Consider the following 18,172-nt stretch of genomic DNA (forward strand, 5'->3'; position numbering starts at 1 on the left):
TGGCCTTACAGCTGTTAAAACAACTCCATGAAGGGAGCCATTGGGGCTCCCGAGGACTGGCAGAAGCCTCCCTCAAAATGTATGCTGCTGTGGGTCTTTTTACTCTGGCAAAGCAAGCTATTGAAGGTTGTGCTAAAACCAGTAACAGAGTTACAAAGAAACTTGCCAGGGGAGGGAGACCTTGGGCTATAGGTCCCTTCCAGAGACACCAGGTGGATTTTACCAAAATGCCCTGAGTGACAAGGTTTAAATATCCTCTAGTAATAGTATGTCAGTTAACAGGGTGGCCAGAGGCATTTCCAGCCGTTTCAGCAACTACAGGATCAGTTATTAAAGTATTTTTGGAACAAATAATTCCAAGATATGAGATTGTAGAAGGAATAGTCTCAGACAGGGGAACTCATTTTACAGGAAAAATTATTCAAGGAGTTATGACTGCTTTGCAGATACAATGGAACCTCCATACTCCCTGGTATCCCCAGAGCTCGGGCCAGGTTGAGAGGATGAATGGAGAAATAAAAATCCACCTTTTGAAGCTGGTGATTAAAACTAAGATGCCATGGGAATGGCTCTTGCCACTGGCTTTAGCAAGGATAAGAGCCAGACCCAGACGAGATATTCAACTATCTCCCTTTAAACTGATGTTTAGAATTCCTTGTCCTTATCATTCCCAGCCTAGTGGAGGGGTGGAGATAAGTATTGTATATTTAAAATAATATGTGGCCAGGATACTGTCTCTTGTGAAATCTCTTTGGCAAGAAGCTCAGTTGGCACAGACCCTACCTTTGGACTTTGCTGTTCACAACATCCAACCAGGAGATTGGGTCCTAGTTAAGGAGTGGAAAGAAGCACCACTAGTGGCTAAATGGCCTGGACCTTTCCAACTATTGCTGACTGCAGAAACAGCCATCAAGACAGCAGAACATGGGTGGACCCACCACACTCAGGTCAATGTCCCTGAGGCCCCAGAGATTTGGACATCTCAGCTGGAAGAGAAGGGCGGGAAGCAGCGACTGACACTTGGCAGGAGTGGACTGGAGCAGTAGCCAGTGCGTCGACATCGGGGGAAGCCTCGTGTGCCTACCCACAGACTGCTTGCTGAAATGGTTTGTGTGGGCTTCCCTCCTCTCAGACCTCCAGTCACTGGAGGCCAATCCTCGCTGTCACTGTTTTCTTTATGTTAAGCTGTTTCTGTGCCTTCGCTCGCCACAGGTGGTGTGGAGGACAATATGAAAGTGAAAATTAGGTTAGAAGATTAGATTACATCTTTAGAATGTTTCTCTTAATAATCTTACCTTTATGTTGTCAGTTAGGTTGGGGCCAAAAGTGGGAAAATACTTTTTTAACCTTAGAAGACGTAGCAAAACCCTTTAACCTTAGCAGTTGCTGGGTCTGCAGAAGGCCAGGGAGATCTGAAGCCATGGGTGGCCAACCCAGTTGAACTTAAATGGTGGGTTAGCACCCTAAGTGAGGTCCATAATGGAACAAGATTTTGGGATGAAGAAGGAAGTCCATGGCAGCTTCATTCTTCTGAAAGAGGCATTTATTGTCTAAATAGAACAGGAGGTGTATATGTGGGGAAAAGTGTCTGCGACTGGACTTTATCTTTGGGTTTAGATTGTTGGACCCCCAACTGCCCTCCTTATGATTGTTCCAGATATCAAGGCAGATAGAATCAAACACATGTTAAGATCAGTAATAGTAGCTGGGTAATGTTCTATTCTTTTAGCCTTCTGATTGTTTGCATTTTTGTAGTAGTGTTTTCTCATGCATTGTAACATAAACAAAGTGATTGTTTTCACATTCCTCCTTGGAGGAGGGAGAATTGATAGACTTTTAGTTTGACCAGTGCATCGGAGAGATAGCAACCTCATTCTCCAATCCCTGGTCATTGTCCAGAAACTATATAAATCGAGGTCAGAAATTAACTTCCCTTCTTTCTGCCCTGACCACTTGACTGTAAGTACCATTCTTTTCATGTCCTCTAGCAACAGGGTACGGTGTTCCTTCCGTAATTACCAAAAGGATTTTGAAGGCTGTAAAGCGGTGGGGAACAATAGGTTTTTTTACCCTTTAGTTTTAAGCTGCCCCCGAGATGATTCCACAAGTAAGACACGTGTTGTCCATGATTATCAGTGGAAGTGGCAGCACTGGAATGGAACTCAGACTCTTTTTAATAGGTTCTGGTCCGGATCCAACAAAACAGATCTGGGATGTAACTGCAAGTGGAAACCTGATGTGAGAGCTTAGAAATGCAATATTCCAACATCAGATAGTATTAGGGTTGGAGGAGTGTGTGGCAAATTAAATGACTCAAACTGCTGTTTGCAAATAGATGACAATGGAAAAGTAGTAAAACAAATAACAAAAGGAATAAAAAAGTTAGCTCATGTACCAGTCCAAACATAAAAAAGATAGAATGGGACATGTTTTCATAGTTACCTGGTGAGCTATGAGTTAAACAAATTTTTTTTTTCCTCTTATGTGTTGTAGCAACTCTAATCTTTTTACCATGCATGATCCCTTGCTTAGTACAACTTATTCAACATGTGATCAAAGGGATGCAGGTAGTAGCCATGCCTGCTGATCCAGAGATGGCTACAAAAGGACAGAAACTGATGTCACTGCAAATAATTGCAAAACCAAAAAAGACTCAAGAACAGAAAATTAAGTCAATTATAACTAAAGTTTGTAAAGACAATTATTAAAAATAAAAGAGGAGGGATTGAGAAGAATGACAAGATTTGTTTTTACAAACAAGCCCTGGGTCTGCTGGTAGATAAAACTAGCACTGAGAAATAAGAGAAAAAAATGGGAAGGATTCTGCTGATTGATGAATGGAAAAGAAGATACTTGCCTTTACAAACAAACCGTAGGTGAACTGCCTTTAGTAGTGCCACTGTGGACTGGGTTCTCTCCAATGTGTAGAAGCAGACAGTACACAACCTGCCAGGAGAGATCAAACCTAACAGCTGTGACAAATCTGTCACTCCAGCAGCTAAAGTTTCACTAGAGTGGTGCTGATACTCACATTTTTGCTAAATTTTCTGAGTCATGTGAGTGACCCTGGAATTAAGCCACACCTAATTCTTGGACATGGTTTTGGCCATGAGGGGAACACTTTGAGGAAGACAGGTAAAAAACACAAAGTGAATCAGCTACAAGGGCATGAAGGGTGCCGCAAGAAGGGTGTGGTTGTTGGTTTGTTCTGGAATGCATTTTTCTCCTTTTCTTTTTCCCCTAGAATTGAAAGAAAGGCAAGAAACAATAATCCTTTCCTGGACTTCAGCATTTCAGGACACATTGTCACCCCCAGAAGCTGTATCTACTTCAGAAATTTACTAATTATGTACTAAATTAAAAATTTTCTTATTATCTGTATCTGCTTACAGAAGTTACTTCTTCATGTTTGGGCACAAAGCATCAGTTTTGTGTGTCATAGATGACACATATAAAAGAGTGGCTACTCATCTGAAATGAGTACGTGTTAAAAAAATAAAGAAATATTGTCCTGCTGCAATAAACTCTTTCCTTGTGTCAGAAGTGCACTCTCATCAGACTAAGGAGGGAGGGGAGGATAATCCCATAGCATTGAGATAATGCACAGATGATAACAAAGGCACAGATCTCCTTAGACCTGAACTTTCAGCCAACACCCCTTATGGCCTGAAACAGTAACTGAGGCATTCAACACAAGGCTTCATTTGCTCTATTTTAATTTCCTTTTGTTTGCTAGAACAACAGAAAAGTAAATATGAATGTGTCAGAGTGAATGTGTTTGACTTCCTGACTGTTTAAATTCACTGGTGGCTGTGCTAAAAAAAGGCTGGGTTCAAATTCTTATGAGGCAGTGGAGTTACCATCAATACCTGACTGCTGCTTTCTGCTGTCACCATCAGCCTGTGCTGACAGGGGTCACTTGTCTTTGCCAGGGTCCTCTGGGGTGCACAGGCAGCCTGTGGCAGTTTTTCAGTGAGTGATCCAGCCAGGCCTGGATCGAGGTCTCTGCCTCATCCTCTGCTGACACTTCCACTGCAGCTGCAGAGCTGAGCAGCAACGAGCACACAAGAGAGGGAACACGCCAGTCACAGACCAGCAAACTCTGAGGGACCAATTAGATCCTGAAAACTGTGTGGTATTTTTGGGCCTCTTCTCCAAACACTGTGAGTCAAAACACTTGTCATTTTTAACAGCTGTGATGCAAAAGCTAAAAGAAGCAGCTCAAAAGAAGCTGGTAATGGTGAGGGCTGACAGGCTGAGGAGAAAAACGAGGGATCAAAACTGAAAGAATCTGCTGGTGAATTTGAAGACACTCTTTGTGAAAGCACTTGAGTTGGTATAATCAAGTGTAGGCCAGCACAAGGCCAACAAGAAGAGAAACCACAAAGGCGTAGAGTTGAAATGTGAACTCCTTGGGAGGCTTTGCAATGGCAGAGGTTCATCAAGTTCCATTTGTGACTGTGATCCACAGAACCACTTGCACATTCTGCTGAGGCTGAGTGCAGGAAGGTCACTGCTGTTTCCAACTTCTTGGAAATTGCTGAGTGAATCCTATTTAGGGAGGCAAACTCCAGATACCTCTTCTTTCCAAGGTGAAGCCCATATGTACAGAAAATAATGTGTGGATTACGATATTTTTCCAAACTGGGATGTAGTTCAAACAGCTGATATTGATTTGTCAAGATATTACACAGTGTTTTTCAAGCTCCACAGCTACCCTTTCTTCCCTTCTGATATTAATTCTTCCATGGTAAGGCTGAGGCAACAAGTGGGGAACTGAAATAGAGAAGCATAGATGTGATAAACAGAAAGATTTTTTCATTTTCTTTTTTTAACAGAACTTCAACGTTTTCCTCCATTTTCCTCCTCCTTTTTTTTTTCTTTTTTTTTTTTTAACACTACTTATATCTCTGCTTTTCACAAGAAAATCTCACTACAGTGGTTTTCCACTGTTCACAGGAACTAAACTGTGTGTTGCCCAGTAACGCTGGGCTGATTCTGCGGCACCGGAGCTTGTCACAATAGAGAATGAGCTAGAGATGGTGAAAACAATTGACAAAATTGAAAATTAACAAATCAAAACTCCCTTTTTAATCTTGATAATGCAACGCTGCCAGAACCTCACTTACTAAATTGGCCTATTCTTGGTTGGTTTTCTCAGGCACAGTTAACATCATGAATGAAATTGTGTTTTTTGTAATAACATCTCCTAATGTGAATTAATATGTTTGGATCATGTCATCATAGTCCTGGACTTCTGAGTGATATTTGCAGGTATTTGGAAGGGTATCTGAATTCTTGCTTTTCCTTTGATTATTACATAAATACTTAAAGAAAACTAACAAACAAAACTCCACAGTCTAAACAAATTATTAATTTGTTTAAATGCATCTATCAAGGACAATTTGTTGTATGTTAAGCTGGAGAAGACTGGTAAGATAAGCCTGGCTGTAATGATTAGGGAATTCAGTGGCAAAAGGAATGACAAGGAAATTCTGTTAGAACTGTAACTTCACTAATCCATGTGTGTCAAATTTATAGTGATACGAGCCAAAAAGAAACTAAAGCCAAACCAAAACCAAACAAGAACAGAAACAAACAAACAAAAACCTGTAAACAAACAAAAAAGTTTCAAAAACTTAAAAATATCTACCTTGCACTTTTCTAACCTTGTTACTCTTCTGAACATGTATGCACATCATGGCCCTGTACAGTGAATTTTAGCCCATGTATAAAAGCTGACATCTCTCTCTGGGAGATATTTTGCCCCCAGTTTTGTAATTACCCTTTAAGAACATGAAAGACCTGTGAAATCTTTGAGATACTCAGTCTTGCTTAAGAAACAGAGAGCAGTTTTGGGGTGTTTGTGTTTGCAAATCCAGGGTTCGTTGGAAACACAGGAATAATTGCACTTACCTGTGAATTCTCCCAGGAGAAATTTCCGATATTCCTTCCCCTTGAGCCTCATCACAGGTATCACTTCAGTCACGCTGGTTCCTCTGCAGAGTCCAGAGGGAAACCCAGGGGAGTGTGGGGAATGTAGGAAGAAGCACTTGCTGGGCTTCAAAACAAAACGGTCCTAGAAATAGTGCAGAGCTTCAGGGAGGGGGCTTTGAGCAGCCACATGTAGAAGATGGAGCAATTATGCAGCCAATAGTGGCAAACCCATTTTGTCATGAATTTCTCATTACTCTAGCCTCACTCTCTCAGCAGGTGATTAATACCTTTTTGATCAAAGAACATAGCAGTAAAGCAGGAATCCTGCCAAGAGGCCCATAAGTGAATGTGCAGAGCAGCAATAATTCCAGAAGCTGCAGATGATTTCATGGACACATTGTGAAGGGCCGCAGTGCACAAGCTCTGGCTACATCAAGAGATTGGGCAGCCAAGCCACACCAGCTAGAGGAGACTTTAGACCACCTGTGGCATTCAGGTGTGGCTCAGTGCAAGAAGCACTTCAAGACACCATGACTGGAAGCAATAGGAGGATGCATTTATAGATACTTTCTCCTCTGGCTTTGCAGAGAATATGATTTCATGATGTGGAAGGAAAGGGGCCTAATGTGAAGTCTCAAACACGGATAGCTGGAGAGCCATGGAGCCAACCAGTGACTGCTTGTAATTACACTGTAAGGAAAGAACAGGATGTGAGGGTAAGGCAGCACTTTTCTGGGATAAACAGCATTGTTTTGGCTCCTGAAAATAGACACAAAGCAAGGAATGAGCCTGAGGTCATGGACTGTAGGCGGGGGGGGGAGGGGGAGGGAGCAGATATCAAGACAACCAATATCCTTCAAAGCCCTCTGAACCACTTCCAGAAAGAAAAGCAGATTGGACATGGTAACTACTTTGCACAGAAAGTGAGAAACTTAACTCCAGAGTGGGGAACATTAATTTGCATAGAGGTGGGGGAGATCTAGATGCTGAGAATTTTGGACTCGCTGTGCTGACAGGCATAGAATTTCACATTTTACCTGAGGCTTTAAAACAGGCTTCCAAAAATGAGTGATAGTAATGGGATCATGGGGATGTAGTTTGGATAGCACTGTGTGATCTCACAGGGTGAAAAACTTAGATTTGGCATTTTAGTGTACGGTGATACATGGGAGCCAAGTTGGAGAACTTCGGGTGTGGATTAGTTGTCTTTTTTGCATCTTCTTCTTCCTTCTTCTTCACAAACCTGTGTGGTTTTCTGTAATTGGGTGAAAGATCTCCGCATTGCGGGTTTCAGGTGATCATAATTGGATTAAAGTATAAATAATGTAAACATCAACTCTTTATTGGATAATTGGGACTTAAATAGTTTTGAATAGCACCATTTTAGGCTTACTTTCTAGACCTGTTAGAGAGGGCTCACATCTCATGAGTTGTAATAGATAAGGATAATACATTTCAGAGTGAGGTTTCAAAAACGACATCCCCTGAGTTTTATTTGCCCTGACCTTGGAGCAGGAAAGAGCAAGGAACTCTGACACAGAGGTACCCCCACAAAGCCTGGGACACCCCATGAGCTGGATCAACACTGGGGCCCGGACCACAGATTTTTCTTTTCCCCTTTTCCCCCTCTTCCCTTTTCCCTCCCCTTCCTTTTTCTTTTCCTTTCCCTCCATCCCTCCTTCCCCCTTTCCCTTCTTCCTTCCTCTCCCTCCTTCTCTTCTTCCCTCTCTCCCTGTTTCAATCAATCCCACTCTCTCTTTCCTCCTAGGAGCCTGCTCCTTGTGCACACATTCACAACCACCTGTCTCCCTCTCTGAATTCACGTGTTCACTCACACTGCAATGTAAGCAATGTAAGTGTCATTATAGTACCAATGAATAATGTGTACAGAAGTGTTTGGGTTTCCCAAAATAAATTGTTGAAAGGATTTGGAAAACAATGTAATTTCTTCTCTCAAATGGCAGCCATGTTTGCTTAGGCCACTGAGACCAGGCCTTTATTCTGCACTAACCACATCTGGGAATTTCCTGCCCATGGAGTCTATCTGGCACTGAACAATCTGTGTCTACCCTAGTAATTTTTTTTAATCTCCAAACAGAGTAGCCTGATATAAACTACTTTTATGAGTGGTCTCTTAAGAGAATTTGTTCTTGAGCCCTTTCTAGCAGTTATTTTAAAGACTGTTAGTTGGCAGAAGATAAAACGATCCAGATAAGACTTTGTGAATCTACTGAGAAGTGTTTCAGCAGCTTGGAACTTTCTTTGGGTTACTGCTCTAGCCTAGAGATAACATTATCATGTTTTGGTACTGTTGCCTGTGATAGCTTAGGGTGGAATAAACAAAGAGAGACTGAGAGACAGAAAAGAAGAACAGAAGGAAAGCCAAAGAACACAATCAAATTATGGAATCAGTGTCATGTATTTTTTAAGGAGGTTTGGGGTTTTTTTTTCCTTTCTCCTGAACTGAGTTCTGCTACCTAGGCAAAGAAATCTGCAATGTGTAAAAACATTTCAGGTCCAGCTATCTAGAAACTTGTACAGTAATAGCAGACTTCCAGGGCACCAGAATTGTTGGTTATCAGATTCTGGGAGGTCAGATTTAAATAATAGATTGCATCTAATTGTGTGCCCTGAGTACCTATTGACAACCCCCTTCAAAATCTTAGAAATTGCCAGGTGTTACTTTTCAGTTTATTGATTATTTTGGCTCTTATATGTGTAGAATAAATAGAATATAAAACTTTAGGTCTAGCCCTAAATATTAGCACAACTATAAACATCATTCTATCCCTAATTCTAGCTCTAAATCAAAATTGTAACCCTAAACCGAACCCGAAAAAATTCCCCTAAACCCCTAAATCCAACCCAGGGCAGCCAGTGCTCAGTCACCTGTACAGAGGAAAAATGTTTGCTGATGATGGAGCCTCCTGAATTTCAGTTTGTGCCCGTTCTTTCTTGAGGAGGGTCTGGTTCCATCTGCTTTGCATCCCCTCTTCCGTAAAGGGTGTTCCACATGCTTCAGAGAAAATCTGCTGTTAACTGAATTCCCATCTAGCTGAGAGAAATAATGACTTCTTGTAAAATAATTAGAGGGAATGTGCACCATCTGCCCAAATACTCAATTAGAATAGACCTCAAATTGCCCTTCAAATGATATAGTTAATTGACAAAAGTACCTGAAAATCTTGATGGATAAAACATTATTTTGGCTGCTCCTGTAGACACTTAAAAGGATAATATCCTAACATTTGAATACTCTTTACCCTATGTTTTGAGTAACTAATTTCCTGAGTTATAATGATTGTTGATGATGTTTGCCCAGCTCTTGATGGGACAAGGGGAAGACAAGTTTATCAGGTTTTGTTTGGGGTTTTTTTTCCTGTCCCTGTCTATGCTCCTGTTCCTGTGCAATGAGCATGAATTTTGTTCCACCTTTGGGTGTCTTGTTTGGAAGGAGCAATAGCACAATAATCTGTCAATATTTACATCTCACAATGTGTGCAGCTTCCCAGCTGTGAGCAAATTTTCTGGTGAGTGAAATTTTGAGATGGTATAAATCAACCAGTGCACAGTGAACTATGAAATCTGCTTTTGTAGTCAGCCACTTTCTATAATGTAAATAAAATAGTTATTCTCTCAGTGTAAATTATGAAAGTCACAGTGGTTACATTCCTGGTTTTTTATGGAGGTTTTTATGGCAAGTGTTGAAAAAAAAAAACCTTTTTCATGGAGGTTTTTATGGCAAGTGTTTTCTATTTTCTTCTAACCCCTCCTTTAAAAAAAATTTAACAAAGTTCTCACAATGTGTTTCCATGATGGTAATGATTTCTGCAGTTTTCTTTTCTATTTTTTCTGTAACTCAATGCTATGAGTTACATTCACAGCAGGAATAATTTCCGCTGTGACCTAGGATTAACAAAATCAAGATTTTTTATGTTTAAAAAGGAGAAAAAGAAATAAAATACACAGAATAGAGGAGAACAAGTCTATTAACAGTAGCTTATACTGAGAATATTTGGAACATGAACTGAAAAGGAAGATTGCTAGGAAGTGGAGCACATTTAAAAAGACTGGACAATTCATAGAGGGAGAAATGGAAATAGAGGAATGTGATCAAGTGCCATTTGTAATAGTCTACAGCATATGAATCAACATGATGGATAATAATCTTCTTCATATAGATGGCCATAAACTCTCAGTGTGTATTTTAATGTATCTTTTATATATATTTTCATATTATATATACACACCTTCCTCTTGTCTTGTATCCTTTAAATGATTTCCTTTTTTTAAGGAAGAAAAAAAAAAAAGCTTTCTGAAAAAATGTAGCATTCAGGGATATTTACCTAAGAAGGATAATTTAAAATATTAATAATAAGTTTTATGTTTTCTGTGTCTTCCTTTTTTTGGACTCTTGTATCACTGAGAATTATGTTATGAGTTTAGACATCTCAGTGAAAACTCATGTCACAAAGCTGCAAATTCTTCAGATATTGCTGCTTTGCTGATTCTTTCCTTCTCTTGAACAAACCATGCATGGCTAAACCACTCTATTTTGAGTCAAAATTAGGCTATATGGCCTAACACTGTATGATTAGCCCATCAGCATAATGAATATGTGCAGGACTATATAGTAATATGGCATTTGAGTGCAGGGCTCCGTATTTTGCTGAATTGCTGCTTAGAATTTCTTGTCTGCTGCTGAGTGGTGCCAAGGAGAGCCAGAGGCAGCACAGCTAGTTGGGCTGAGCTCTTGCTGCTAGGGGCACCCTCACTGTCAGCCCCGTTTCACCCTTTTCATCGAGTCTGAGGGGTAATTTTAGTTACCAAAGGAAGCGGCTTTATCGGGGTGTGAATGAACATGGTGCCTGATGGAGCTTCAGTTCAGGCATCGGTTGTTATGCTAAATAAAATTCTCTTCTTGTTATTACATGAAATGCTCTCTTTATAACAGGAATGTTGATTTAAAGGGGGTAAATTCCACTTGAATTTTATCTGGAATTAACACGAATTGTCTAGAACAACAGACCATTACTTTCAGTAGCCAGTCTTTGCATGCTTCTTCAGGTCTTCCAGCTCTTTTTCCAGTCCTGGTCAAGAGTGACATCTACAAGTGCTTAAATGTTTGTCAAGTCTCTGTCCATGCTGAGATAATATGTTAGTTCTGGACAGGATTACAGTTCCTCTTAAGTTCCCTCCCCTAACTCCAGATTTTCCTCCCTTCAAGCAGTTTGCATCCTCCAGGAGTATTTTGTGTACTTCAAGGTTTTGAGGTAGTGACAGTCACCCATAACTTTTAACCTGTGTTTTTTAACCTTGTAGTATTGGCAAAAGAAGAAAAAAAAAAAATTATGCTTTGGCGTAGTGGTTGGCTTTAATGGACCCAGTACCTGTCAAAAGTGCAATGTAATAAAAATACACTCTTCACCTGTAGAGTTCCATCCTTCTTCCATTAGATTCTCAATATTTTCTTTCTTATACCTTCCTAGCCTTACTTGTATTAACCTCATGTGCATACTCTTGGTTTGAGGGAAGTGTATAATTTTATGAAAAAATTAGGGGAGATAAGCTGCTTTTGTCAAATCATTTAACAATTTAATTGAAGAAATTATTCAGAGCATAAGTATGAAAGGAGTTCGAGTAAAATCTACTTGATATCGTCTATTTATCTAGCAGTGTTGCTGCAATTCACTCTTTTTTGGTGGTTTTAAATAGAGTTGCACCAGTAATCTGCAAGTGTGATGGGTCAAATCAGGGCAGACCAAATCAGTAAAGCTTTTCCTTTGCCACAAGTTTCACAGGGCTAGGGCTGGCCAGCTTGAGCAGAATCAGACCTTCAGAAGCCTACTCTCCTCTCTGAGACTGACTTTAGTATTGATCCTTGTCAGGGAATGGAGCTATGTCTTGTTCAGACTGTTCTGCAACCCAAAGATTAAAAAAAAAAAAAAAAAAAAAGAAAGAATCAGCACATTTCTCCCCAAGTGTTTGTGCTTGGAAGTAGCAAGAAGCAGAAAGGCTTCATGGTCAGTTACATTTGTGACAACTTGAGCTAATCTACACAGACTGTTCAGCTGCATGTGGAATGGCTGTGCCATGGGAAAGCTCCCAGGCTTTTGCTGACACTGTGAAGAAAATAAAAAGGTATGACAAAATCAGAATTGTTGCAAGAAAAGGAATAAAATATTGATCAAGGATTAATCCTTATGGTCTCAGGTTTGTTTCCTCTGCTGCCAGTAAAGAGATTGTTTAAAGTCTGGTTTTTATGTTTCTTGAGATGGGGATATTTATAGAGTTGCTTGTGGAAAAGAATTAGCAAAAGAAATTGCTGTGCAAGAGTTATTTACCTGTGGATTGAAGTGCTTTCACACAGTGACTTATTGGTCTTATTTCAATGCCAGGGGGTGACAAATTGCCTCAGTGTCATATATGATCAGGTGTCTCTACAAAGGCAGATTCCCTGTTTTTTCCTGTAAGACATTTTCTGCTTCACGTTTAAGGATTTTTTTTTTTTTTTTTTTTTTTTTTTTTTTTTGACAAATATTTCACAAAGCTGTCACTGAAAATCTACTAAGAGGTATCCTATGAACCTACAGATTCATAGTAAGATACACTAAGGTACACATGACAAGTCAAAGCAAAACTTTCCACTTCTTAAGACAAACCCTGGCAAATGCCACAGATGCAAAATGGTGACAGCAGATGACAAAGTATTGCAGTATCAGCATGGTAGGTGGAGATGAATGGAGCCCTCTGTGCTTTACCAGGAGCCCACAGTTATGGATTCACCAAGGTTTGACGCTCGTGTTAAAAATCAAGGCTGATGAAAATGTCTTTAAAACTCTTTCTGTGAGTTGCCCCTTCTAATATCTTTGTGCACATACAACACACAGCTGTGCATACAGAAAGACATCTTTTACTCTGGACTGGAGATGCTGCATCTGCTGCTATTCAGTCCATTAGAAATTCACCCTTACAGATTCTAACCCAAAGGGCAGAAAGGCCCCCAAACTGGCTTTCAGAGTCACAGAAATTGGAGGGTTTTATGAAGTAGTTTCTATGTCTGTGTTCTCTGTTTCTATGTCTGTGTTCTCTGTTTCTATCTTCTAATATAGAATTAGGCTGCAAAGCCCAAAGATAAGACAGTTTTGGTTTAATTTAGAAAAAATATTCGGCTCTGTGGCATAGAGCTGCTTCTCTGGGAGGACCCACCTGAATCAGTGGTATAGCAGTGCTAAGCTATCTTTAGTATTAACATCACACACTTCACATTTACTGTAAGGATGTCAAGCCTGCTTCCAACTCAAGACTGCATCCAATTCTCTACGTTAGGAGGATGTTGAAGCTTCCTGTAATAAATTTCAGTCCTTATTTGCTTGTGGCTTCTGGTCAGCACCTCAAATGTTATAGTTTCATCATCTTGCAGACTTTTCCTAACCTTTCAGCTTCTCTTGTAGCTCTTAACTACTCCTGATGTTCAGCCATCTCTTTCTGTTTTCAGCCTCAGAACAGACACTCTACGGGAATGACCACAGGAGCATCCAGGATATAGACAGAATTGTTTAGCTATTCCCACTCAAAAGTTTTTGTGCTTGTGCTGCATGTTTTCCTTCTCACCGTGAAGTCATCTTTGTACATTATGTAAAAACTCCTTGAGCACCAGGGAATCCCAGAGACAAAGTATGAAAGGGGCATTAAGTCAGTGTGCCAATCTTGGCAGAACTGTCAGAAGGGCTTTTGAAACTACAAGGTCAAAATCATAGCATTCATTTCTACTTTTAAGCATTGATTAAATGTATTCATAGTGCTTTATAATTTTTCCTATTTTTTTTTTTTATCATTGCATGAGGTTTGTTTTTTTAATTACTATTTCTGCATGACAGAAGAATAGAGAGAGGAAATCCAAAAACATTTTGAAAAAGGAGGAAGCCAATATGCAATATTTTTCAATAAATGTGACAAACTAAAACACATATGTCAGCTCAGGAGATCCCTAACCAAAATCTGGCTTCTCTATAGTGGGTCCTAGTCACACAGAGCCAAAACTTGGGTGACTTACTCACTTGCAGAAGTCCAGAAGGTTGCTGCCTTTCCTTTGTGAGACAAGAACAGTTGCCACAGTGGAAACTCTTTTGGAGGTTTAAGTAGATCATGATGATGGTGATGATGATGAAAACAAAGAGGATTATTTTTCTCTAGTACAAAATCCAGTGGTTCAACCCGCCTTGGAAAGATCTGAGCTGGAAAAGGACATTTCCTTCTGTGCCCCTCACAGGCTGTGCTGTGTGTTATCCCTCAAGGAGTCACAGCAAGGGCGACAGCAGCCACACTGACGGTGACACGGCCATGACCAAACCCTGGAGACAGAGAACTGTTTGCCTGACCCAAAGCACCCAGAGCTCAGATGTGCTGTTGGAACAGTGGACACGGCTGGCACTCGGAGTGTGAGGAGGAAAGAAGTCAGATGTTCCTCTGGGATTCTCAGTCATAGCTAGACCTGTGAAATTACTGTGATCCAGCCCCACCACAGCTGAGAGCTGCAGCATGTTTTGGGCAGATAATCACTTCTTGACAGAGTTAGTTGCAGTGAGAGCGTTAGCAACTTGACAGTGTTAGTTGCATCAGCTTCAGTTATATCTCCTTGAACACTCTGAGTGCAGTTCACAGATAATCCTTGGATGAGCTGATGACGCTGCACTCAGACTCTCCTCCTTCCCTATTTCAAAAGACTTTACCTTACATCTTGCTTTTCATAAGAAAGAAGAAATTTTGCCATTTGCTGTAATCAGTAGGAAAAATCAAGAGGTTGTGTTATCTTTATGAGATATCTCTCATAAACTTTTTATCTTTTCCCTCAATTTTTCCTCTTAGAAAACTAAGTTCATTCTGCAGGCTGTCATTCTGTTGGAATGGCTTAATCATCGTGAGAATAAAATTTCTGTCACCTGAGCACAAGGGCAAAGTTCTTTAACATGGCAGTAGCATTAACCTCAGACCCAAGAATGGAATACAGCTGCACACTGCAGATCTTTTCCACTTACTGCTAATTAAATCCTGTTTATATGCGTATGTCAAGAGCAAAATTTCATTTGCAAACACAAACTACGTCACTATCAGTAAAAAACTTCTCCAATGAACCAGAGGTTAGGAGTGAACCCTTCAATGAGAACCCACTGACCTGTTGCCTGAGAGGCATCAAAAGAATTGAACACTTCTGCTTTTCATAAGAAAGAAGAAATTTTGCCATTTGCTGTAATCAGTAGGAAAAATCAAGGGGTTGTGTTATTTTATAGGCTGGCAGTAGGCAAATTGACCTCTGTTACACTGCATTCAGTGAAGAAGCAGGATACATTTTTCAATCTGATTTTACTTCACATTAGGACACTGCTGCAGGAATCCAGCTGCAGTTCCCACTAATGTCCCTGTCCTACCCGTAAGCTGATTAATAATTCACCTCTATAATTTGCATGCACTTTGAGACAAAAAAACCCAAAATGTTTGCTTAATGATGTATCCAAGCACACACATAGTTGAAAAATAAATGGGCTGACTAAGACTTACAGCTTTAGAAAGAGTCATGGCATGATGAGTATTGGAGGCTACAGCTGTGATCCCAGCAGGGAGCCCAGGGTGTGCAGAGAGCAGGGAGGCACACATCATTAGCAGAATGAGCTGCTGCACGCAGGGCAGATTTCCCTTTGGCACTGCACCTAATGCAGCTGTAGGGATTGCATCCACAGAGCTCATTAGGGCACTGCTTCTTATTTATGTTTATGTCGGTGAGTTCAATGCTGCTCTGGGGGTGTTTCAGAGGAGTTCTGATCTCCACAGTGCCACATTCAACTGACCCAGCCTGGGTCTGTGTTGGGGGTTAAGTTTTCCTGTGGAATTTTTCCCCCCATAAGTTGCTAGGAGATTAAATACTAATGCTGAAAAGGGTGCTTGCCCGGTACAAAAGAGGTGGATCACTTAGTTTAGTGGGGAGGGGAAGGCTCCCGGGAGCTGAGGGTGGTGGTTTCGCGGCTCTCGGTTTTTCCAAAACCGGGGAGGACGGTCAAACGACTGCTGGCTGCATGGAGTCCACGGTTGGCGGAGGAGTCTGGTCCTGGGAATTCTGTCGTCTGCTGGAGTGCCCAGGAGTTCAGAGCCCTTCACCTGCCCTGCTGGATCTGGTTCAGCTCGGGTCCAGCCGCTGCGGCTTCTCCAGCGCTGCTCACTTCGCCTGCCGGGACACCCCCTGCCTGCTGGGGACACCCCACCGTTTCCAGCCATCAGCCCGTTTCAGCTTGGTGCTCTCTGGGTCCCAAGAGATCAGACTGCCTGGGACTTGTGAGACAAAGCTCCTCGGGGTTCTTGGTTCTGTTTATTATTGTTGTTATTGCTGGTGTTTTTTGTTTGTCCTGTTATATTTACTAGTAAAGGACTGTTATTCCTTTCCTCATAGCTCTGACTGAAAAGTTGGGTTCTTTTTCATCTTCCAAATCATAATAACATGGAGGGAAGGGATTGGAATTCCCCATTGCTAGAGAGGCCCCGGTCTCCTTAGCAGATACCTGTCTTTTCAAACCAAGACAGTCTGTCAGCTGTGTGCAGAGCTGGGCGGTGTTTAATTTATCCTCCCTCCGCATGGCACCAGATCTTGGCAGTGTTTGAGCTGAGGACCTGGAGAAACAGCTAACTGGTTGTCAGAATTAGTACTCCTTTCTGCTGATTCATGATAAAATAGCAAGTTCTTGCAGCCGATTCCAGTCTGAGTAATTAACAAAACAAAAATGTCATGTCCTGGTGTGCAGTTTGGTGCCTGGTGATAAGGCACTTAGCGGGGGAGTGACACAACCCCAGGGTCCTGAGAGTCCCAAGCAGTGGCCATAGGGTCAATGTAGAAAGGAGTGAAGTGGGCCTGACATGCAGTCTGAGGATCGTTTATTAAAGCAACATAAAATGTAACATAACTTGAACACAGAGCAGGGGTGAGGACAGAAAACTAAGGCAAAACCGTGGGTTTTAAGGGACAGAATCATAGTAGAGTTTAGGGTCAAGGGGCCAATAGTGAGAAGACCAGGGAGTGACACAAGATGTAGTTTACAGAACACAAATCAGTGGGGAGGATAATGTGAATAGATTTATATAAACAGACCAATGGAGCCTCAAATAACAGGGGATTTCCCAAGGGGAAGTCCAGGCAGGGGCTGGTACCAGGGAAGACTGACAGAGAACATTCGGGAATAAGAGGTATGTATCAGGGAAGACAGACAACCCAAGAGGTGGACACAACCCAGGCTAAACCACCACCTCAGGGAGGGTGAAAGGGAACAAACCATGTGATATTAAAACACAAAGTTACACACCACTACACTGGTGGCACTGCAGCTTTGGGAGCTGGTGACTTTAGGAGTTGGGTCCTCCAGGAGGAGGACTGGGAAATCCCTACACAAAGCTGAACACAGACTAGTTTCTCCAGCTACGGTAGCTACCAATCTTGCAAATTTGGATGGATCTCTTTGAGTATTGCTGTTGATTAGAAGCTTAATAGAAGAATCAGAAGATCTGTCATGCCTCCTTCTGGGTGACTTAAGAGAAATTATCTTACTCCTTTTTCCTCTTCTATTCCCTTTCTGGTTGGATCAGTCATTATAAGTATCACCACAAGTACCACAGAAAGTAGCTAGGATTGTTTTAATGGCATAAATGTGTTTAATTTTAGATATAGCTATTCACAGATTATGTCCTGCTCTCTTTTCCAATTAATGTATGATTCTATAAGAAACTCTGTTTTTCCTCGTTCCTTGTTATATCGCATTTTTAAAACTTGGCTAAGATTTTGTATATTAGCCTGACTAGTTGCTCCAGAAATAAAATAAAATTTACAGAATCCTTCCATTTTATATTTTCCCAAGCTGTTTCTTAACTTGCATTTAAAAATCCAGCGTGCACCAAAGCAGCCGTGGACATTACACACCATTATTTAGAGGGGTGTGACATTTCTGGAACACTATAAAATATAGTTAGTCAATCACTGCCATACCAACCATATCCCAATGCTCTCACGGTGCATTCTGAATGTATCTACATACCATATGTAATGCTCTCTGATAGTTATTTATTGTCTTTTAATGCTGAAGTCCTAGGTGAAAGAAAACCTGTAGATAAGTAGAACTCCGGCTTTAGTCTCACATATTCCTTTTCTCTTCATTTCTGGCTTGTAAAAGGTCATAGAGTGATAAAATCCTAGAAAGGT

General features: G+C 41.0%; 1 long non-coding RNA gene across 1 annotated transcript; it reads right to left on the reverse strand.

Moving 5' to 3' along the window:
- Positions 1 to 3,699: 3,699 nt before the first annotated feature.
- LOC120765655 (uncharacterized) lies at positions 3,700 to 6,316 on the reverse strand. Its single transcript, XR_005704488.2, has 2 exons — positions 5,917 to 6,316; positions 3,700 to 4,776 (listed from the first exon to the last, which is right to left on the reverse strand). It is a non-coding gene; the product is annotated as an uncharacterized LOC120765655 (long non-coding RNA).
- Positions 6,317 to 18,172: the final 11,856 nt, after the last annotated feature.

The sequence above is a fragment of the Hirundo rustica genome, chromosome Z (genome assembly GCF_015227805.2).
Source record: "Hirundo rustica isolate bHirRus1 chromosome Z, bHirRus1.pri.v3, whole genome shotgun sequence".
In the NCBI taxonomy this organism is placed as follows: domain Eukaryota; kingdom Metazoa; phylum Chordata; class Aves; order Passeriformes; family Hirundinidae; genus Hirundo; species Hirundo rustica.